The sequence below is a fragment of the Eleutherodactylus coqui genome, chromosome 1 (assembly GCF_035609145.1).
Source record: "Eleutherodactylus coqui strain aEleCoq1 chromosome 1, aEleCoq1.hap1, whole genome shotgun sequence".
Lineage (NCBI taxonomy): Eukaryota > Metazoa > Chordata > Amphibia > Anura > Eleutherodactylidae > Eleutherodactylus > Eleutherodactylus coqui.
In genome coordinates this window covers 488365741-488390891 of record NC_089837.1, presented here as the reverse complement: position 1 = coordinate 488390891, position 25151 = coordinate 488365741, and the positions used below count along the sequence as shown (strand labels likewise).

General features: G+C 43.4%; 1 protein-coding gene across 4 annotated transcripts in view; it reads left to right on the top strand.

Annotated features, from left to right (window-relative positions):
- The window catches only part of GRIA4 (glutamate ionotropic receptor AMPA type subunit 4), a 396500-nt gene that overhangs the window by 81523 nt on the left and 289826 nt on the right, over positions 1–25151 (top strand). The gene's annotated exons all lie outside the window — the stretch shown is intronic.

Below are 25151 nucleotides of genomic sequence, written 5' to 3'. Positions count from 1 at the left end.
TTGTTTTCATACAGCCGTGTGACAGAGTTGACAAATGAAATCATAGTGTCAACTAAAAATGCCACATGGTGATGCAGTAAATGTGTTTTCGGTCACATGTCATGTGACACCAATTAACATAAACTGATTAACCTTCAGTCTGCTCTTTAGATTGAAAGGTACAGGTGTGCGCAGCATCGTCTACAGTACGCTTATTACAGCAGTGCTTATTATAGGGAAACATTACTAGAATACATCTGGAACACTAGAGACAAAGGCATATGGCTGGACTAACTGGCCCAAGCTAGGTGCGACCCATGCAGTCACCAGTTTGTTGCGGGGTCACCAGGTAGATGTAAGCTGCAGGCGATTGCCCACCTTTGGTCTGCTGGGCAGATGATCTTCTTCCTCTGTGCAGCAACATCCTGTGGACTACATGAATCATCCTTCTCCTGGCTCTGCTTCCTGCTTTCTGATGTTCCAAGGCACCGCTGTCAGCCTTTTAGTGCTCCCTCAAAATACATTGCTAAGTTCTTGGTTCTTATATTGTATACATGCACTGAGATTGGTTGTGATGCCGTATCTATGTACTGAGATCTGTTCTGGTGCTGTATTTATAAATTTAGTTCTGGTGCTATATTTATGTTATGAGCTTGGTTCTGGTATTGCATCTATGTAACGATGTTGGTTGTGCTGCTGCATCCATGTACTGAGGTTTGTTCTGGTGCTGTATTTATAAGTATGGTTCTGGTGATGTATTTATGTTATGAGCTTAGTTCTGGGATTGTATTTGTGTACAGAGGTTGATTGTGCCGCTGTATCTATGTACTGAGGTCCGTACTGTACTATATTTATGTTATGAGCTTGGTTCTGGTGCTGTATTTATGTTATGAGCTTGGTTCTGGTATTGTATCCATGTACTGGGGTTAGTTGTGCTGCTGTATTTATGTACTGTCAGTACTGGTGCTATATTTATGTTATGAGCTTGGTTCTGGTGCTCTATTTATGTTATGAGCTTGGTTCTGTTATTGCATCTGTGTACTGAGGTTGGTTCTAGTGCTGTATCTATGTTATGAGCTTGGTTCTGGTATTGTATCCATGTACTGGGTTAGTTGTGCTGCTGTATTTATGTACTGTCAGTACTGGTGCTATATTTATGTTATGAGCTTGGTTCTGGTGCTCGATTTATGTTATGAGCTTGGTTCTGTTATTGCATCTGTGTACTGAGGTTGGTTCTAGTGCTGTATTTATGTTATGAGCTTGGTTCTGGTATTGTATCCATGTACTGGGGTTAGTTGTGCTGCTGTATTTATGTACTGTCAGTACTGGTGCTATATTTATGTTATGAGCTTGGTTCTGGTGCTCTATTTATGTTATGAGCTTGGTTCTGTTATTGCATCTGTGTACTGAGGTTGATTCTAGTGCTGTATCTATGTTATGAGCTTGGTTCTGGTATTGTATCCATGTACTGGGGTTAGTTGTGCTCCTGTATTTATGTACTGTCAGTACTGGTGCTATATTTATGTTATGAGCTTGGTTCTGGTAATGCATCTATGTACTGGTGTTGGTTGTGCTGCTGTATCCATGTACTGAGGTAAGTTCTGGTGCTGTATTCATGGGATGAGTTTGGTTCTAGTGCTATATTTATTTTATGACCTTGGTTCTGGTATTGCATCTATGTACTGATGTTGATGTATAGATAAGAGATGGCAGCATAAACGGTGCTTCAAAATGTTATAAAACTCAAATCTTTATTGTTTCATCATAAAAGAGGCAACGACCTGTAACGGTCTTTATCAAGCCGCAAAGATTGTGAAACAAAGCAGAAAGTCCATGTTCCAGGATGAATACATTTTTTTGAGTGCTGCTGACACACCTTTTCCTTTGTACTGATGTTGGTTGTGCTGCTGTATCCATGTACTGAGGTAGGTTCTGATACTGTATTTATGTTATGAGCTTGGTTCTGGAATTGCATCTGTATACTGAGGTCGGTTCTAGTGCTGTATTTATGTTATGATTTTGGTTCTGGTACTATATTTATGTTATGTGCTTGGTTCTGGTATTGCATCTATGTACTGATGTTGGCTGTGCTGCTGTATCAGTGTACTAAGGTTGGTTCTGGTGCTGTATTTATGTGATGAGTTTGGTTCTGGTGCTTTATTTATGTTATGAGCTTGGTTCTGGTATTGCATCTACGTACTGATGTTGGTTGTGCTGCTGTATCCATGTACTCAGGTAGGTTCTGGTGCTGTATTTATGTTATTACCTTGGTTCTGGTATTGCATCTGTATACTGAGGTCGGTTCTAGTACTGTATTTATGTTATGAGTTTGGTTCTGGTGCTATATTCATGTTATGCGTTTGGTTCTGGAATTGCATCTGTGTACTGAGGTTGGTTGTGCTGCTGTAGCTGTGTACTGAGGTCAGTTCTGGTGCTGTATTTATGTGATGAGCTTGGTTCTGGTATTGCATTTGTGTACTGAGGTCAATTCTTATGCTGTATTTATGTGATGAGCTTGGTTCTGGTAATGCATCTATGTACTGGTGTTGGTTGCGCTGCTGTATCATGTACTAAGGTAAGTTCTGGTACTGTATTAATGTTATGAGTTTTGTTCTGGAATTGCATCTGTGTACTGAGGTCATTTCAGGTGCTGTATTTATGTGATGAGCTTGGTTCTGGTGCTATATTTATGTTATGAAATTGGTTCTGGTATTGCATCTGTGTACTGAGGTCGGTTCTAGTACTGTATTTATGTTGTAAGTTTTGTTCTGGTGCTATATGTATGTTATGAGCTTGGTTCTGGTATTGCATCTGTGTACTGAGGTCAGTTCAGGTGCTGTATTTATGTGATGAGCTTGGTTCTGGTATTGCATCTGTGTACTGAGGTCGGTTCTAGTACTGTATTTATGTTGTAAGTTTTGTTCTGGTGCTATATTTATGTTATGAGCTTGGTTCTGGTATTGCATCTGTGTACCGAGGTCAGTTCAGGTGCTGTATTTATGTTATGAGCTTGGTTCTAGTATTGCATCTGTGTACTGAGGTCAGTTCTGGTGCTGTTTTTATGTGATGAGCTTGGATCTGGTATTGTATCTATGTACTAAGGTTGGTTGTGCTGCTGTATTTATGTGATGTCTGATGTACTGAGTTCGACCCCAGTGTACACAGCACAAGTTGTAAGTTGCTGTGAATTGTCAGCTATTGTTAGTGCCCAGTGGCATTGGCCAATGTCAAAACTGCAAAATCAATATTTTTCCATATAAACAGTGAATTGAAAAATATAAAAATCCAATATTGTATTAAAAATAAAATGTTAAACATAATTTGATGAATTCCTCTTGTGGCTGCTCAGTCACCAACTGCTCGGGGTAAAGATTGCTTAACACGCAACGGCCACCTATTAGAGACCCCTTCTAGTCGTGTGTTGGACCTCCGTTGGCCTTCAAACCTGTAACAGTTCTTTGTGGCGTAGATTTCATTAGGTTTTGAAATCGCTCTGCAAGAATATCACCCCCTGCGGACAGGAAGCTTCTTGTAGTTGCCGCAAAATAGATGGAGGTGCTGGCATGTTCTAAACAGGAAGGGTTCATCGATTCATGCTGCTTGTGCCAAATTTTGACCATCTCATCACCATTGTACAACAGAAATCAGGTGATGTTTTTCCACTTTTCAGTGATGTTTGTGCTCCACTGGAGTCTCGCCTTTCTTTTTCTCCAAGGCCAGTGATACACTGCCATGTTTTGGCCACTATTTTGCGTTCGTCATAGAGATGTGCATCCTGGCCAGACTGCGGGTCTCAAGTCCTAGCATCATAGGCCTGTATGATGCTTGGAGTTCGGGTTAGTAGACTTGCAGTCAAGCCGGGACACACTTCTGTATTACGGATGCAAAATGGCGGCCAAAATACGGCAGTATGTCACCAACCTTAGGCAACAAAGCAATCAAAAGGTCATCTGCTGGTATAGCCCATCCATGGTAATGAACAGCAAGTTGTGCATTTGGACACATTAGTTAGAATCACAGTGTTGTTTTTTTCTGTAGTTTGCTTGACTGTGCACCGCCTGAACCATTATTGACATCCTCAGGATCCCCTTGGATATATATCCTCGATCATGCCATTCTTGGTATATCCTCCACACTGCTCAACAAGAAACCCCCACAAGGTTGGCAGTGAAAACCTGGCTAGTCTAGTACTGATGACTAGTTGGAAGTCGCTCAGATAACTCGATTATCCTATTCTTATCTGCATTCACACTGAAACGGTCACGTGATTTTATGCTGCACTCCGGGCTCACGCTTTAATCTCCATACAAGGAAGCTCCAATACATTACCCATTTATTGCAGTTTGCATTTCCGTAGAGCAGCCTCGGATTGCCTCCTATCTGCTATTCAGCGCTTTCAATACTCGGTCTTTAATGTGGATTTTCACCACTTTATATAACTTTTTTCTTTTCGAGCAGGAGGTGGAAGGAATAAGGCACAGTCACAGCTTTGTTCCATCCACTACGGCTTTGGCGTTCTGTTCCCCTCATTGTCACTAGCCTTGACTTTAGTCAATACATTTATTTCCGATGAAGTCACTGTGATAATGCATTAATGGGTTTCTCTTAACTGTGCTGAAACAGCCCTGAGCAACGCTCATTATGTCAATTGTAAAAGTCCCAGAGCAGACACAATCCATGAGGACACCCAGCGTGTAACCTCTCCTCCTGAGTGCACTAGCCCAAAACCTCCTAAAAGCTAAAATGTCTGGCAAGTTAGGACCGGTTTAGCCCAGAGGATTGAGAACTTCCCAACACTGTGAACAAAGACATACAACCTTCCCTTGTCCACATAGTACGTATTGTAGTGCGATTACATAAATAGCCCCTATTATTATTGCCTTCAGTTGTGGGAGCATTCCGATAATTGTATGTAGAAAATTAATACTACGAGTGAAAATTATTGGCAACACCCCGCTACCTTTACAGTATAACAAAATGGGGAGTCACATTATTATGACCACATCCTACTTCCAATGTCAGTAGTGGGTAGCCCATGAAGGAAGTGACATGTCGTGGGCTGGCCAGGAGGGTATATAAGGTGTGCGATGGGCCGTCTGCTCCCATATTACTCGTTGCTGTCATAGGTTAACGGGCGATTTATCAGAGTTGCAAAAATGGATGCTTGTTGGCTGTTGGGTCAAGGGTGACAGTATTTTTTAAAGACTGCAATTTGTGAACTGTTCGCGTGCTGCTGTGATGAAAATGTATCGTGATTGGGACATTTGGAACAACTGATAGGAAAACTGTGGAGCACCATTGATGTGAGAGGTGAACGTTGGCTATGAAGGTGCATGAGGGCTGACCGATACGATACAGTGGAGCAGCTGACCATGAAAATGAACCAGGGGGATACCAGACGTGTCTAAAAGAACAGCTCAGCGAACCCAACTGTGCATGGGTCCTGAAGCAGACGGATGGTCACTGCATCTATGCTAACAAAGGTGCATATAAAGAAAAGGCTTCAATTTACACGGCAGTATCGGAATTGGACCACCATTGATTGGGAAAGAGTTGCCTTCCCCGATGAGTCACACTTTCTGCTTCATCGAAGGGATGGACGTTTATGTGTCAGGTGAGAATCATCAAAGAGCAAAAACCTTTCCATCATTGCTGGAAGAAGACAAGCTGATGTTGGAAGTGTTATGATGTGGACAATTTTTTCTCGGCATACTTTGGGCCCGCTCATCCATGTGAAAGGCACTCTCAGCCTTTTTGGTTATGCACCCATCCTTGCAGATCACATACACCCACACATACTGTTGGTCTTTCCTGGGGCAGATGGGATCTTCCAGCAAGACAATGTGACATGTCACACGGCTAGAAATGTCCACTAGTGGTTGGAGAAGCAGGACCAACACTTCCAAGTACTTCCCTGGCCCCCTAACTCCCCAGACTTGAACCCAATTGAGCATCTCTTGGACCACCTCGATCGCCGTGTTCACTATGGATCCTCCCCCATGCACCATGGACAACTGTGGGATGCACTGTGATCTGATGGTTCCAGATACCTGAGACAAACTACCTGCACCTTGTTGAGTCACTCCCAGCCCGTCTAGCTGCTGTCCGTGTGGCACACGGCTGTTACTCTGGATACACCACCCAGCTCACGCTCTGATTAAACACCCCTCTACTATGAACCTCTCATGCTCGCCTCAAAGACTTCTCTGGAGCAGCACCGATCTTCTTAAACGCTCTACCCCAAAATATCTAGACAATTCCGGACGCACTGAATTTCAGATGCGCCTTAAACATCCACCTCTTCAAAGTAGCATACCAAACCTCCTGATCTACATACAGAATGGGAGGAATTGGGCTAAACAGCAGCACATGTGAAGAAGACTTGGGTATACTAAGAGATCATAGACTGAACATGAGTCCACAATGTGATGCAGCAGCCAAAAAGGCAAACACAATTCTGGAATGTATTAAGAGAAGCATAGAGTCTAGATCACGTGAGGTTATTATCCCCCTGTACTCTTCCTTAGTCAGACCTCATCTGGAATACTGTGTCCAGTTCTGGGCACCCCACTTTAAAAAAGACATAAACAAACTGGAGCAAGTTCAGAGAAGAGTTACCAAGATGGTAAGCAGTCTGCAAATCATGTCCTATATGGAACGGTTAAAGAATCTGGGAATGTTTAGCTTGCAAACAAGAAGGCTGGGAGGAGACTTAATAGCTGTCTGCAAATATCTGAAAGGCTGTCACACTGCAGAGGGATCAACCCTATTTGCATATCCACAAGGAAAGACTAGAAGCAATGGGATGAAACTGAAAGGGAGGAGACACAGATTAGATATTAGAAAACACTTTCTGATGGTGAGGGTGATCAATGAGTGGAACAGGTTACCATGGGAGGTGGTGAGTTCTCCTTCAATAGAAGTCTTCAAACAAAGGCTGGACAGACATCTGTCTGGGATGATTTAGTCCCCCACCCCCACAATATGCCCCCCTGCCCCTCCCTCTGGCTTTCCACTTTTGTCTTGTATATACACTTCCTGCCCCAGATCTCCTGTACTAACTTCACCCCATTTCCTAAAAACTGTATATCACGTTATCGTCACATTGCTGTGTTCCCTCTTGCTCCACCACCTGCCCCTCTACCTTCGGTATCACCCCACCCCCTTTGTTTCTAAATAATTGAATATTACCGTATTTTCCAGTATATAAGATGACGGGGCGTATAAGACGACCCCCGACTTTTCATCTTATATGCCAGGAATACAGTGTGAGAAAAATAAAATCAATACTCATCTCCGGCGGCGCTTCTGTAGGCTGTTGCTCCCTTGTGCACGCCAGCAGAGCATTGCTTTCTGCAAGCGGGGCTTGAATGCCCCACCTCCAGAAAGCTAATGCTCTGATTGACTAACTTAGTCTGGCGCTAGCCAATCACATCCATTCAATGACATTATGAATGGCTGTGATTGGCTAATGCCAGACTAAGTTAGCCAATCAGAGCATTACCTTTCTGGAGGCGGGGCATTCATGTCCCGCTTACAAAAATCAATGCTCTGTCGGTGTGCACGAGTAAGCGACAGACTGCAGCAGCCCCACGGGAGGTGAGTATTGATTTTTTTTTTTCTCACACTGTATACCTGGCCTATAAGACGACCCCCGACTGCAGAGCAGATTTGCGGGGTTAAAAGGTTGTCTGATACGCCGGAAAATACAGTACATGTAACATTTGTAATTTCTGTATAGTTTGTGTTCCCTATGTGCCTCGAAAGCACTGCAGAATAGGTTGGGGCTATACAAATAAAGATTATTATTATTATATTAGCTAGTAGTCATAATAAAAAGCACGAATGTTATCTGTAGTATGGTTCAGACTTCTTCTGCTAACCGGAAGGTGTCAGCACCCGTCAAACAACACCATTTAACCAAATACCACCCTATAACGTAATATTGTCTCATGTGAGCAGATGTCAGGACCCGAACCTGCAACCTCTCGTGCCCCAGGCAATGCCTCTACTGATTAGCTATTCTGCATTCTAGGTAGCTCCCCTGAGTCCTTGCACCTTGTTCCTCATCCTTTGTCTCCTGTTCCATATTCATGGCTCTGTTTTTCCCTGTCTTGGACCACCCCATGCCTTGTACCTTCCCCAATTAGCGTTCTATATAAACCTGTCCCTGTTCCCTCCTTACTTGCGTGTTTATTGTGCTCTGAACCTTCAGCCCTTAAACCAGATCCTACCTCTACCTGTTCAAAAAAGACTCCTCTGTGTACCGACCACTGGCTTGTTCCTAACTACGTCCCTGCTTAATCTTTTGTACTGCTGTGACATCTCCATGTATTGACTACTGGCTTTCTCCTGACCATGTCTCTGGTTAATTCCTTGTACTGCTGTGACATCTTGTGTACCAACCCCAGCTTGCCCGACCTCGCTGCTCACCCGTGTTGGCTGTGCCCAGGACTCCAGCCTAGTGTCGGTAACGCTACAGCAGATTTATTTCAAGGTTGCCCATTGTAGAAATGCATGAAGGTGTCACAAAGGCATTCGAAAAGCATGTGGTGAATAGGCACTGCTATATCAAAGGCTGTCAAAATGGGTAGCCATGGAAGGACGTGACAGTGTCAAACATAAAGCCGGAGCAGCCAGCCCTGTGACAGCCACAGATAAATCTCACATTGCTGGAGTCCGTCTGCTGCTGGAAGAAGACCGACCATGGACACGGGAAGATTTGACCATGGAGATAAACATTTACTCCAAATCTGTGCATACAAATCTGACAATGCACTTGAAAAATGCGAAAAGTCGTTAGCAGATGGGTTCCACATAACCTTTCCAAGGTTCAAGCTTGGCAACGAATGGAAGTGTCTGCGTCCCATCTGGCTCAATATGAAACAGGAGAATCTTTTCTGAGACGCGTCATCACAATTGATGAGACACGGGCGCGGAGCTACGAGTTGAAACGGCACAAGCAACCTGAATTTTCAAGAAAGAAATCTGCTCACATCAAGAGAACACTAAGTTGTAGGGCGGTATTTAGTGAGATGGTGTTGTTTGCCGGGTGCTAACACCTTCCAGTTGACGGAAGAAGTATGAACAATACTGTAGATAACACTTATGAGCGCTATTTTCATATTATATACCACATTTTCTCTGTCTTTGTTATACTTCAAATGAAGCATGGTGTTGCCAATATCTTTGACATGACTCCCATATTTACCACTGTTTTAGACAAGGTCCACTCACCTCCCCCTGCCATGTTTATTCACCGATGTTTAGCGTGTTAGCTGTCCCCTCATTTTTTATGTCCCCGTTGAGAACTTTGCCCTGCGATCCTATGATTGCTTAGATAATGCACTGCAGTACTTTGTCAGTGTATTATTTTCTTTCCAGTAGTGCTATGGCAAACCCAAAATCCACTGTTAGGTCTCCAATTGCCAAGGCAAACTGTCAGCCCTCTGCACTTAGCGGGCAAATGATGTCATAGAGGAAGTTTCCTCCCCCTATTAACTCAGTACATGTAGCGATCAACATTGATCGCAGCATGTAAAGGGTAGTCTCTCCAAACCCCGACTTTGCAGCAGGACCCAGGATTTCAGTCAGTTCCTGCTGTTGATGACATGGGCTCAGAAGCTGAGTCTGCACTATCTGCGTACTATAAATGTACAGCAATTCACTGGAACCCCTTCTCACCCATGACATAGAGGGGTTGAAGGGCTTATCTAGCCACAACCAAACCTTTTCAATTTGCTCTAGGTGTAAAAACATAAAATAAGTCATACTCCTCTTACTTGATCCTTTTCCATTGCCATTCTTTCAGTGCCTGGTTTTGTGCTACTCTCTATTTCCTGTTGCAGGGATGGCATCACCAACTCAGGTGACTGCTGCAGCCAATCACTGGCTCACTTTGGCCATTGATTACCTGCATTGGTTACATGGGCCGTCATCAGGCAGTCAATGTTGCTGCAGAAAGAAGTAGAGAACCACTGAGGATCAGCTGAAGTGGGGGCAGCGGGGATGTTTTCCCCAGTCACAGATGGTGCACGGTGAAGGTATAATGACAGACTCTCTTCTCTTGGTTACCGGTAGCACCTTTATCCCAAAAAATTACTGGCCAAAGTATTTGTTGTTTGGAAGTATGATTTGGGGGCATGGCTTATCAAAACTTATGGTTTTACCTCCATTATTTTAGTCGTTGCAACTAGTAATTGTGTCTCCCTCAGTATCCCCAATAGTAACAGTGTCCCCAGAAGTTGCCCCAAAAGTAACAGTACTCCCAATAGTGTCACAATAGTAACAGTGCCCCCAGTAGTGACCCCAATACTTTCAGTGCCCCCAGTAGTGTCTGTAATAGTAACAGTGCCCCCAGAGGTTGCCCCAAAAGTAACAGTGCCCTCAGTAGTGATAGTGCCCCCAGAAGTGGTCCCAATAGTAACAGTGCCTCCTGTAGTGGCTCGAATAGTATCTTTGTCCACAGAAGTAATGGTGCTCCCTTAAATGGCCCAATAGTAAAAATGCCCAGGTGAGTATGACTTCTTTTAGGTTTTTTACACCACTCTGGGCAGGTTTAATAGTTTTTGGGACTAGATCATTCCTCTTAGAATCATAGAATGGTAGAGTTGGAAGGGACCTCCAGGGTCATCTGGTCCAACCCCCTGCTCAGTGTAGGATTCACTCAATCTTCCCAGACAGATATTTGTCCAGCCTCTGTTTGAACACTTCCATTGAAAGAGAACTCACCACCTCCCATGGTAACCTGTTCCACTCATTGATCACCCTCACCCACATCTTTCCCACCTATCCCTAATGTTCTTACTGTACTTCCCATTTTCCTCCTCCTCACTTCTCCTAAATCATGGACAGTTTTAGTGTAAGGTATGCTGGTCACTAAACCATGTTTCATTTATTCTGTTGTACGATTTTGATAGATTTGTTGCATCTTTAAATATATCTAGAGATGCAGAGTTAGGGTCACTTTGTACACCTCCCACCTACTGGAGTGAGAATGCAACACATTTAGCGCTGTTTTGAAAAGTCTCATGTCAAAAAAGTCTCTAAAAATCTTACTCCACTGAAACCCCACCCCTTTTTTAGACACTTTTGAAAATTGGAGAATACGCTTTCTACATCTGTTCTTTTTGGCGCAAATCAATAGTAAATTTGTCTAAACTGATTTGCACCAAAAAAGCAATTTACCCCAGAGTTCTGGCGCCGCACCAGTAATAAATTTGACCTTTTTTTTTATTATAAGAGAACAAAAGTCGTACACATTATATGTATGGAAATGTAAAGCGTTACGTTTTCTATTGACAGTCATGCAAAATAAAGCTGTATACATTGACCTTATGTCTTTTTTGGGACAGGAAAGCATGTGAAGCGACATTTTTGTTTCCCACAAAAAACATACACAAACAGGTCAAAGGTATTCAAAATTATGCACTTTAAACTAATTATACTCCATTGGTATGTCAAACCATACATTTTATCAAAACGTATGTGCTGGGTTGATGTGAAGAGCCCTCAGACAACAGCTCATTGAGGTCTATAGGAAAGTATTGTGGGCATGCAATGTGACATGTGGAGCCGTTACTGTGCAGGGAGAGGGAGAGGGAGGAGGAGCTGAAGAAGTAGTATTTATTTCCATATGCTAATACTTAGTGGGGCTCCTTTGGCCCTAATGACATTGGATACTCTTCTTGACATACTTTCTACTAAAGTCTGATACACTTCAGCTGGTATTTTCCTCCATTCATCCTGCAAACATCTGGTGAGTTCTCTGAAAGAAGATGGACACTGGTCATATTGCCTGTTCCAGTTCAACCCAAAGATCTTCAGAAGGGTTCAGGTTGGGACTTTGTGCAGCCAGTCCAATGTTGGGACATCCATATCCTCAAACCAACATAAGTTGCCTTGTTAGAAGTATTGCTGACCATTCCAACATTGTCAGCAGCACACTATTTTTTAGAAAGTCAAGGTACACCTCCGTGTTCATGGTTCTTGTCACTACAACCAACGGACCGAGATCATGCCATGTAAGACATCGCCGACTATAACGAAATCTCCACTGTACTTATCTATTGGCACAATACATTCAGGGAAAAGGCATTCCCCAGCATACTCCATAAAAAGGTACGTCCATCTGATTTGAAGATGGAGTAGTGTGATTCGTGACTCCATGGAACATTTTTCCATTGCTCAATTGTCCAACGATGATGCTTCTTACACCGTGGACCAATGCATTGCGCTTCATGGTGGATGGCTTGTACATAGTGGCATAACCCACATATACAATAACATGCAGTTGCCTTCACAAACTATGGCTGACACTGATACTGTTGTATCTCGTCTCCATCACAAGTATGGGTGGAGACTTAGTGATGGGCTGTACCCGCCCAGTGTACGCCCACAAGCTACTCATTGGCTGCCTGGAGCAAGGTCCTAGCAGAGTGGGGACTGAGGTTTGCCTTGGATGGGGGGTTAGGGTTACCGTCTCCAGCAGCTTACCATTATCTCAGGCGACAGCTCTGCTTTTACTTGCCGCTCACTCTCTTTCGTCCTGGGAACTCTGCTGGGCAGTACGTGGTCAGCCTCCGCTATGTGGTCCCCGCTCCCCTGCAGTGTGTTCCTGCCACCACGGCCCCCGAGAACGAGGACGCTGTTCCATAACGGCCACCCAGTCAGTCTCCCCGTCTGCCACTGCAGGCACCACTGTAAGCAGTTCCATTGCAGGGCACCTGGTTACTGTCCCCTGGAGCAAGGTCCTAGCAGCGTGGGGACTGAGGTTTGCCTTAGATGGAGGGTTAGGGTTAGGGTTAGTTTAATTCTTAGGCTTACATTATTAGCTTAACATTATTAGCTGATAATGCTTTCATGTGAATGTCACACCGCTACTCTCACATGGAAGCATTTACAGCTAATAATGTAAGCCTAAAACTTAAACTAACCCAAACCCTAACCCTCCATCCAAGCCAAACCTCAGTCCCCACGCTGCTAGGACTTTGCTCCAGACAGCCAATCAGTAGCTTGTGGGCATACACTTGGCAGATACAGCCCATCACTAGGTCTCCACCCATACTTGTGGTGGAGACAAGATACAATAGTACCGCTGACACCTCCGAGGGTGCATGATTTAGAGCATGGGACATGTTAATAAGACTCAATCCATTCTACTGATAGGGGCATGCAAATACTTTTCGTACAATAATGTATATTCTGTGTTATTTTATATTATATTCTTACTTGGCAATAAGATGGCTGCCGACACAGTGTACTAGCTCAAATGTCACCTTTGCAAAACAAACCTTATTGTGACAGCTCCATGGCCGGTGAAAAAAACTGCAATATCTCTGGAATTTATTTTTAAATATAGCAATATGGAAAATTTTAAAAAATCTACAAAAGAGTTTAAAAATAAAAGCTTGATTTAAACAAGGGTTCGTGATCCTGTAGATTCTCAATTAAAATCCCTAAAAGATGAAATTGTCACGTAAATCCAAGAAGCAGCTGATATGAGACACTGATAAATCCCCAGCCCTCGCACGTCTTCTCCATTTTTTAAAAGTCACCATATTAAAAATCCTGCATCAATAATGATGACTTTTGTTAAATGATGTGCTCCACTCTTTTATCCGTGTAATGATTGAAGGGGAGAAGTTAAATGTGTTGACACAAGCGCGGTGGTTCTGCGCTACAAATGTATTTTCAAAGGGTACAAAATCCTTTTTTTATTTTCCTTGTCTTCCGCTGCATAATTGCCTTTGGCAAGGTCTAAGCAACTTGTTTTCTCTTTGTTGAATTTCGCTGCTGTAGAAAATATGAAGCTTCTCTGAAAAAGGACAAAAGACGGGGATATTTATGTAGATTTGGGGATTTATCTACATCGATAGGATGATTTATTTTAATTGTATGCAGAAATATAATATAAAAGACGTTATGCAAACGGGGGGGCATACAGCTCCATGCGACCTCTAAGATGCACGGAGACATACTATGGCACCCATAGATGTCTATAGGGCCATACTGTACTGTATCTCCATATGCCTGCCATGCCCTATAATGATGGACTGCCATGCCCCATAATGATGGACTGCCATGCCCTATAATGATGATAAAAGCATATGGAGTCTAACAGATCATCATTTTGGGTGGATATTCTCCATACAACTCATGGCTGGCAGCCACGGCTCCCACTCTCCCCATGTCCATGGCATATAGCTGGCTCTGCCTATCTCACGCTGGTGACCAAAAGCAGGTGTGCAGTCTTAAAGGACCAACATGCACCCTGCTATTTTGTCCCCTGCCAATCATGGGGCACCTCTGGTTATATCAGGCACCTTTCTCCTGAGGAAGTGGTCTAAGCTTTTGGTCTTTTTGCTACAGCTAAAGGTGTTATTCGTTTATACTAACTTCCTGGTTTATGACTCTGGCATACCTGAATTGTCTGCATTGTCCACTCCTGATCTCAGCTAGTTGTATTGAGCATTTTCCTATCTGCTGCCTGCCCCAACTCCTGGCCTATTGTACTGTGCTGAACCTATTTTGTGTCCCCTGACCTCTGGACAGTCCCTTGTTATGAAGTTATGTGCCTGCCTCGACCCTGATCTCCATGACAACTTCTTTGCTCACATGCTAAGGTACTGCACCTTGGTCTATTGTAACATCAGCTGCCACATAACTGGGACTATTTCCAGAGTAACAGCTTGGGGACCCCTCAGTGACACCTAGATCCCGACTGGTGGAGTTAAAGTGTGCAGACCAGGGTTCCTTAGGTGTCGCCTCTGGACTCGTCCCAAAGTCAAACCAATGTATAGCATAGCAGGTCCACAGCCACATGCATTACCTAAACCATGTGACATGCTATCGAACCTTTGAAGACAATTGGACCCATCTTCTTTTTTGCTATTTGACATTGATAACCTGCATAAGACTATAAGAAAGGTCTGGACTGAGAAACAGATATCAAACCCTTCGTCCAGGGTGGCACCACAATGGGGGATCATTGTGATGTGTGCCACAAGTTGCCAGCTCTTCTGTATATGCCCCCGGGACTGTGTGGGTCTCCTTATGACCCCTTGCACAAGGAGGATATCTTCATAAGGGCTCTGTCACACGGGTGTTTTTTTTGACTGATTTGCAGATGCGCTTGCGATCTGCGTCTATATATAACCAATGCTTTGCAATGGGATCGGTCACATGTCTGTTTTGTATGCGGATGTGCCGAAAATTATATGACACGATGATTCGCAGAACGCATGTAACTGCGTTCTGCGCAAATCATTGTTCTTGTATATGCGCTCAATGGGGCCGGCGGCAGCAGCAGCGCCGACCCCATTGAGAATATATACTAAAGATCGTTCTCCCATTGAATTCAATGGAGCCGGCAATACAGCGGGCTCCATTGAAAGCAATGGGCTGCCGGCAAGCGCTGTATTACTTTTCGGGGAAGAGCTTTAAATATAAGTCCTTCCCTGAAAAGTATCCCAAAAAAGTGTAAAAAATAAAATATATATATATATACTCACCTTTTTGCAGCTGCCGGAGATCAGCCGCATCCAGCAGGCTGTTCTCCTGAACTGCTTTCTGTAGTATTCAGCAGGCGGGGATTTAAAATCCACGCCTGCTGAATGGGCTGCCTCTGATTGGTCACAGTGCTCAGCCAATCAGAGGCAGCACTCACTCACCCATTCACTCACCAAAATACGAATATGTGGGCATGATGATTGCAGAGTGGGCATGGTCTTCTTGTTTAAGACAAATGTATTAAATTGAATGAAAATGGCAGATTTTTTGCACAAATTTGGATAGAGTTATTCTTCTGACTTTCAGGTAGTTCAAACGGTACCAAATTTATTAAGAGACATGCGCCTTTTAGTAAATGTGGTACAAGCCAGTCCAATAAACGTTTTTTAAGACTGATTCCTGACTTAAAGGGGTCCTATCACCACCTCGGAGCTGGTGACACTATTGATGTTTAGGGAAGGATACATTAGAAAGTGTGGCAAAGGTTATTTTTTAAAATCCCATAATGCCGAGATACCTTGTAAAAGTGAATTTTCATCCCTTCTTTTCTGTATGGTAATGAATCCCAAATGGTCCGGTAGGCAAGCCTAATCATCTCTGCTGCCCTCCAATCCTGGGCCATTCTCTTTGTGGTTCATGGATGATATGGATGACATCTCCTATGTCATCCAGAGAGCTGCCCAAAGTTTCTGCAAGAATGGATTGTTGCATGTGCAAATTGTCTAGACTCAACTGACTCGGTCTGTGATTGCGCAAGATTTGGATGGGACTGTGGATGATGTAGATATCATCCACATCACTCATCAGTCACAAAAAGATGAGTTGATATAGATTTCACCTATGCCTTATGACAGTTTCTGGTAAAAATTACAGTAAATATAAGAGTCTGTGAGTGGTCACGCCCCCTCATCCTAAGCCCCACCCACTTAAAATGGCAGGTCAAGGTAAACATTTTTTATGACACAATTCCGAAGCAAACCAGATGATACTTATGCCCAGTGTACCTATAACTCTATAGCCCCAGTATAGGCTACACTGTAATAAAAACTTGTCCTTCGGGCAGGGCTACTAGGATATTTATCAAGATGGCCCTACTATACAAATATAACAGCTTTAACATGAAAGTTTGCGTCTAATTTTTGTATGAAGTGTTGCTTTTAAGGGAAAATAACTCTGTAATTGATTACAGAGAACTACATGACAGCACAATTACCTTCATATATATCGCCAACTCTGTATCAGAGGCATAAACTTGAGCAAAATCTTTAGCAGGACTATCCATGCCTAATACTGAGGTCTTCTTATGTGGCAGAGGGAACTTTGTACCCCCTTGAGTACCAGGGTTCAAGTGCGACTGCTACCTCTTTGCACTACCTATGGCTTTGCCTATGGCTCTTTTCTATGGGCAGCTACTTTGAACATAAATGTACTTGACTTTGCTCATTTTTGGAAAAAAAAAAGTAAATTAAGAGATTGAAGGCCGCCCTGAAATATAATCCCGAAAGGGAGTTGTCAAATTAAAATCTGCTAGTTGACAGTTTTTCATTGTACTCTCTGGAACACGCTTCAGTTATTAAGCAGTGAACTCGGAGCGTACTCTGTGGATTTATGATGACTCAATAATAAAATGCTTGTCTTGTGCTTTATATTATAAAGTGATAAAATATTGAATTATACTAATAAAACTCAATCCTTGAGGTTTTCCAGATTTCTTCTAGATATTTTTTCATGCTGAACACCACTTGTAATTTACATAGTCTATAATGAAAACCATAGCCGTCTCGGGTGCCTTTGAGATTGAGGGGCGGGGGGTGCTATTACATGAGCCATTCATGAAACGCAGAATTAAAGGGGTTATCTGGAGAGATATAATGACCCCGATCTAGTCTGGGGCCAGCGCTGACAGCACCTCCACTTCCAGCTGGCCTGGTTCTGACGCCGGCTGCTTTGGATAGACCGCTCCCTGTCTGTGATGTCATCTCACGGGGCTGGCCAATTGGCTTATTTTAATAATTAAGCCAGCCCTCTTTCCTCTCACTGCATTGGTCATGACAGAGAATGGGGTTGGCTTATTATTGAAATGAGCAAGTCAGCACCCTACAATAATGTCCCCAGCAACAAATGCTCCATATCACATGAGCTGGTGTTGGATCTAGGCTGGACCTGGGCTAGATTTGGGGAAGTATACTCTGTAGTATACTCTCCAGATAACCCCTTTAAATGGTAAAAAAAAATTTTGCTGCCACTGGGTGGAGATTTGGTATTCAGTTCAATGAGAGCCCTGTGAACTCCTAAACAGTGAGTTTCCTATAATGATGCCTGTATACACAGCTATACAGTGAGCTCCCCCTAGTGGTGGCTGCAGAGGCACAACTTAAAGCTGTTGGGTCCCAATGCAAAATCTGTAACAGGGCCCCCAACTGTAATGTTTCATTCCTATTACAGGTCTTGTGATATGAGGAAGAGAGATCTTATGGGCCCCCTAAGGTTCCGGGGGCTGAGTACGACTGCCCCCTTTGCACCCACTAGAGTAATGCCATTGGGTGGGTGTATACTCTCCTATACAGTGAGCTTCCTCTAGTAGTGGATGTATAAATCTCTGTACAGTGATCTCTCACTAGTGTTGGTTGCATACACCCGTATGCACTAAACTCCCCCTAGTAGTGGCTGTATAAACCTCTATACAGTGAGCTCTCTCTAGTGGTGGCTGTATACACCCTTAAACAATGAGCACCCCCTAGTGGTGGCTGTACCTACACCTACACAGTAAGCTCTCACAAGTGGTGGCTGTATACATCCTTATGCAGTAAACCCCCCCCCCAGTGGTGGCTGAATACACCCCTATACAATGAACTCCCTCTAGTGGTGGCTGTATACACTCTTATACAATGAGCGACCTCTAGTGGTGGCTGTACAAACCCTACACCGTGAGCTCTCACTAGTGGTGGCTGTATTAATCCTATACAATGATCCCCAACTAGGGGTGGATGTATACACCCTTATGATGTGAGCTCCCCCTAGTGGTGGCCTTATACACCTCTATACAATAAACTCCCCTTAGTGGTGACAGTATAATTCTTATACAGTGAGCTCCCCCCTAGTAGTGGCTGTATACACCCCTATACAATGAACTCCCTCTAGTGGTGGCTGTATACACTCTTATACAATGAGCGACCTCTAGTGGTGGCTGTACAAACCCTACACAGTGAGCTCTCACTAGTGGTGGCTGTATAAATCCTATACAGTAATCCCCAACTAGGGGTGGATGTATACACCCTTATGATATGAGCTCCCCCTAGTGGTGGCTTTATACACCTCTATACAATAAACTCCCCTTAGTGGTGACAGTATAATTCCTATACAGTGACCTCCCCCCTAGTAGTGGCTGTATATACCCCTATACATCTGATACAGCAAGCACTAACATGACAGCTAAAACATTAAACACACCGTGTACTTAAAGCGTTGTGTCCATTTAGCATTTGCTACATGTATCGCTGTCTGGACAGGTTTACTATGCATCGTGAAATCGCAGCGCAACTCTCACAACTTCCTACATAAATAACCCTGATGTTTGCCGCTTACATAACAGCAGGTGCTGATTACACAGTTCCCTTACTGATCATCTTCTGCTCGCACCCCTCTACATCCTCAGGTCCTTGTTTACCGGCGTACAGCATGTCTTTCTGCATCAAGCATAATAAAAAGCAAAATGGAACCATCTGCTAGGTCAAAATGAGAAGTTATGCAACTTTTTAACCCCTTAATAACGTGACCCTTTTTTTTTCATTTTTTGTTTTTTTCCTCCCCACTTTCAAAAATCCTAACTCTTTTATTTGTTCATCCACATCGCTGTAGGAGGGCTTGTTTTTTTTTCTAGACGGGTTATATTCTTCAATAGTGCTAATTAATGTGCCATATAATGTACTAATAATAGAGATGAGCGAACACGTTCGGCTCCGCCCCTTTTTCGCCCGAACACCGAACTTTGCGAACACTTCAGTGTTCGGGCGAAAAAGTTCGGGGGCCGCCGTGGCAGCGCGGGGGGGTGCGGCGGGGAGTGGGGGGGAGAGGGAGAGAGAGAGGGCTCCCCCCTGTTCCCCGCTACTGCCGCCCGCGCCGCCGCGCATCTCCCCGCCCCCCGGCGGCACCCGGACACTTACGCGCGAACACTGCAGTGTTCGGCAAAGCCGGTGTCCGGGTGCGGATGTGTCCGTAACGGACACGTTCGCTCATCCCTAACTAATAAGCTTTTAAAAATTTGGAGGAAAATGGAAAAAAACGAAAATCCATTATTTTTTGTGGGTGGGGGAGCGGGGTCTTTACAGCATACAAACTGCAACAAAACCTTTTGGGAGGGAGGGGCAGTAGGATTATGATGATTCCAAATTTTTTATAGTTTTTTTTTTTGCTGTTGTACTTTTAAAAAATAAAATATTTTTGAAAAAAAAATTTAAAAAAATTTCTACCGCCGTCTTCTGATTTGCCAGAACTTTTTTATTTTTCTATCGACATAGTTGTTTGAAGGTTCAGTATTTTGTGGGACATTCCGTGGTAACAAATACGATTTTTTTTTTTAAAGGAATAGGGGGAAAGGGTTTTTTTTAACTTTGAATGCCTTATATTTTTTTAATAATTAATAAACTTTTTAAAACTCATTCTTGCATTTTTTTTTTGTCCAGGTTATTTTGTATTCTACAGTATTCTGACAGGCAGTTTACCATGAAGGACCTGAGGGCCTTCAGAAGGCCTCACGATCTCAGCCTTACTTAGGAGGTGGTTCAGGCGATACTGGAATGCTGGGACTATGAGCTCCCTGCTATTGAGCTGCTCTTGCTGGCTTGGGCTGGCTGTCTCTTAACAGGCTGCTGCTGGCAATTTGAGTGATGGGAAGACGCCAACACAACACCACCCGCTATAGCATCACTGCCCACTTCTGAAGCAGTAACGATTATGGTGCAGGGATCTTTCTTATTAATTAAAACAAGGCCAAAAACTATCTGGGTGGAGGGACTGACAAAATCAACTGATGCAGTAACCGCCCAGCACCCTTACTAATTGCTGGACAGAAAGTGACTAATCAGCATGCCATTGTCCCAGGCAGCTACTCTATCCACTGACTCTGACTACCATTTGGCCAGCAACAAGGCCATTTTAAATACCCTAGTAGGACCATTGCGGGGGTGTTAAAATGCCCCCCACCACCACCACCACAACATAGCCCCTTCCCCTCCACAATGTTTCCGCGTCCCTTCCATCCCCTGAAGTTTTTGGAAGCTAAAAAAGTAATAAACAGATGTACTCACCTAAACCTGCAGGCTGCACTTCCCTATCCGGCTTCCCGGGGGCCAATGCTGGATTCTTGGCTAGCGGTCCGGTGTCCATCTAAGCAGATGACTGCTGCAGCCAATCACTGGTCGCAATGTTACAGCACGTGACTGCTGGACCTGGACATAAGTGGAGACTATTAGTAATAGTCTCCCCTGTATCAGACCCAGTAGTAATAGTATTACTACTGGGGCTAATATAGGGGACACTATTACTACTGAGGCCACTAAAGGGGTCACTATTATTACTGAGGCCACTGTAGGGGTCACTATTACTACTGTGGCCACTGTGGGAGTCACTAGTACTAGTGGGGCTAAAATAGGAGACACGATTATTACTGAGGCCACTGTGGGGGTCACTATTACTACTGGGGCTAATATAGGGGACACTATTACTCCTGGGGCTAATATAAGGGGCACTATTAGTACTAAGGCCATTGTGGGGGTCATTATTATTACTGAGGCCACTGTGGAGCTCAGTACTACTAATAGGGCCAATATAGGGGCCACTATTACTATTGAGGCCACTGTGGGGGTCACTATTACTACTGGGGCCGATATAGGGGGCACTATTACTACTGAAGCTACTTTGCACGTGTCAGCATACCTCAAGCTGGCTTAGGGTATGTTTACGCATGGCGGAAATGCAGCAGAATGTCCACAGCAGAAATTTTTGTGGCAAATTACGAAGCCTTTTTTGCATCCCAAAAAATTGTCAAAATCCAATCAGCTGCGAATATGTCAAAATCCGCACCACCGGTACGCCAGTGCTCCAGCTAGGAAAAACCACAGGGCGTTCCTCCCTGTCTACTTTGAAACTGCCCTGTCCTTTTTATACCAATGGAGGTAAAATCATACGTTGTGATAAGCCCCGCCTCCTGATGTGTTGGCACTTTACAATAAATAAGTGGGTTTTGGGTTTCCGTTTGGGCACTCAGTCACTAAAAGGTTCGTCATCATTGGTCTAGTCTGATACAGTGTACAGAGAGACTTATGCAGCTGATGTGTTTAGCTCACAGAGCATTGTCTACACTGGATGCAATTATATCCACTTCTCAGCTCAGAACAGGACCAGTTATGTACAGGTTTGCAGGCTCTAAATATAAAGTAGATGGTTCTCATTCACTGACAGCAAATAGATATCTTGAAAATGGTGAGGAATTGAAACATAAAGTATATTAGAAAGTTGTAGAACTTTTAATTTTCGCAGCGATTAATTAATAGCAAACCTCTCTAATTCACTCCCTGCCTCGTAGCCCCTCCGCTGCCTCTAGTGGCCTTTTCTATGGCAGCATGAAATGAATTAATTACAATTGTAGCTGTATTAGGGAAATTATCTTGTAATGTTCCTAAAACAGCTACTAAAATGTACCAATCTCATCACAAATGTATTTTTCAACATTTTCTGACTTGCTTCTCCAGATCAAAGGCTCCCTTCCCAATGCCTTGTAGTAGAAGAAGTCATTACACTTGCTATGTTAGTACCGGGAAAAGCTAAATTTCTTTGAGGTGTAACCGTGGGCAAAAATAAGAGAGACAGATATGTCTTATAGCAGAAGAGTGATGATACGTGAGGGAAAGAGATCTGTGAGTTTCACAGCAATCGACAGTAATGCTTCAGATGTAGCAGATGGCTGAATCAAGGTAGGAAGGTGCAGGCTGAGTGTAATATTGTAGCAGTGATACAGTAATAATTATACTATTTTAATTGGTTTAGGATAACCTTTTATTTAATAGGTCAGTTAACAAAGTAAAGGGGGGGGGGGGTAAACAACTACTGTAGTTGAGATGCCGCTGAAACTTGGTCATTAGAGATGAGTAAACTTTTGAAAAGTTTGGTCTCTTCGTTTTAAAGCCCTGAAAAAAGTTTGGTTCAGTCCAAATTAGTGTCAACCAGCCTAGAACTTCAACAATACCCCTGAAATTGATGGGTGGTAGTTGCCCTCTGGCTCACCGGTTAGCAGTGTTGTCTTGCACTGCTGGGTCCTAGGTTCACATTAGACAACATCTGCATGGAGTTTGTATGTTCTTGCTGTGTTTGATAATAATCATCCCTATATAGCATTACATCACTTGATAGTTTCCATCGCCATTGGGGTTCACAATCTGTATTACCCTATTACTATGGTTTTGAAGTGTGGGAGGAAATCCACGCAAACACAGGGAACATAGTAACATAGTTTGTAAGGCCGAATGAAGACAATGTTCATCTAGTCCAGCCTGTTTATCCTCCTGTGTTGTTGATCCAGAGGAAGGCAACTCCCTAATGGCAATCAGACTGTTCCCTGAATCAACCCCTAATAGTTCCTACCTGCCTGTATACCCGGATTAACAATTAACCTAAGATTTATATCCTGTAATATCTTTCCGCTCCATAAAGACATCTAGTCCCCTTTTAAACTCCTCTATGAATTTTGCCATCACCACATCCTCAGGCAGAGAGTTCCACAGTCTCACTGCTCTTACAGTAAAGAACCCCTTTCTATGTTGGTGATGAAACCTGCTTTCTTCTAGACGTAGCGGATGCCCTCTTGTTACCGTCGCAGTCCTGGTTATAAACAGATCATGGGAGAGATCCTTGTATTGTCCCCTCATGTATTTATACATAGTTATTTGGTCGCCCTTAGCCGTCTTTTTTCTAGAGTAAATAATCCCAATTTGGATAGCCTCTCTGGGTATTCCAGTCCCTCCATGCAGGTTTTGTTCTTGGCCAGATTTGAACCTAGGACCCCAGCGCTGCAAGGCAACAGTGCTAACCATAGGAGAAGCACGATCAGCTTTGCCACAAATTGAACTTTTATCAAAGTTTGACTCAAAACAGGGTTCAACTAGTTCAGTTCACTCAACACTATTTTGATGTATCAAAACTCAGAGGGGTCAACTCATTTGTAGGATGCTCCTCTTGAGTACAATTCGGTGGATGTGGCTTGTACAGGATATCTACTTCATGGGTATATACTATACAGTTTAAGTGCATTTAAAGAAGATCTGTCATGTTGTAAAGTATGCTGGGTTTTTCTATATGACTCTGTGGAATAGTACCAGCTACAGTAATGCCCCAGTAGCATAGTGCCAGTGATAGTAGTTCCCCAATAGAATAGTGCCAGCTGTAGTAGTACCCCAATAGAATAGTGCCAGCTATAGTACTACCACAATTAAACAGTGCCAGCTATAAGTACTGCCCCTATATAATAATACCAGCAATAGTACTGCCCCAATAGAATAGTACCATCTATAGTACTGCTTTAATGGAACAGTGCCAAGCATAGTACCACCCCCAATTGAACAGTGCCAGCTATAGTACTGCCCCAATAGAATGGTGCTAGCTGTAGTAGTGGCCCAATAGAATGGTGCTAGTTGTAGTACTGCCCCAATAGAACTCCTGTACATATAATATAAATGTGTTATAGATAAACATTAGAAGGTGCTCACAGGGGCATAACTATAAGCAGGGCATTGGTTCAGGTAGTCGGCTCAAGGTTGACTTGGCCTTCCATCCTTCTGAGGTCGGTAAAATGATACTCAGCTTGGTGGGGGGGTATTAAATAAATTACCTTAAAGCGCTGTGGAATAAGTTGGCGCTATACAAACAACATTATTTTATATGGTCATATCCCGACCTTGTAGGATGACGAACCTAAAAGGTGCCTCTTCCTTTTGTGAGCAGACCGGTATTATGAATGATGGGTGACCCTATGACAAGTCTTGCTCTGGGGCTCTAGAGTTTCTTTTGCTGTAGAAATCTGACAGAATATATCTAACGCTGGGATATTATCATTTCTTTATAGATTGTCTTTGCATGTAATTCACCTTCCATCTGACAGCCCCTTAAACGTCCTCCCTGCAGGATATACATGGCATTAATAAATTACAGGCTTAAACCGACATATTTCCCAGCATCCAGGAGAACGCGCACCTGCTGTTTGCTCTGTTCCTCTGGAGAAGAAGGAGACAGCGATACATTTTAGTGATTCCCAACTCACTGTCAAAGGGGACACTTGACAGATAAGCAGCGTTCAGTAATGTGTGCTGGTAGATAGCGCATGTCAGAGGATTTCTAGACTGCGGGAAGATAAAGTAGTGGGGAGATTCCTTGAAAGTCTTCAAGATATTTAGATGGTTCTTATAAGGAATTATTTATCAAAACAGATGGAACTACAGAGGCGACTGAAGGCCAAAACTTCCCCAATTCTCTTTCCTAAATGGAAGCTGTTAAGAAAATGCAAAATGTGTTTACCATATTCTTGAAGGCATGTGAGATAAATAGATATGAGATAGATAGATAGATAGATAGATAGATAGATAGATAGATAGATAGATAGATAGATAGATAGA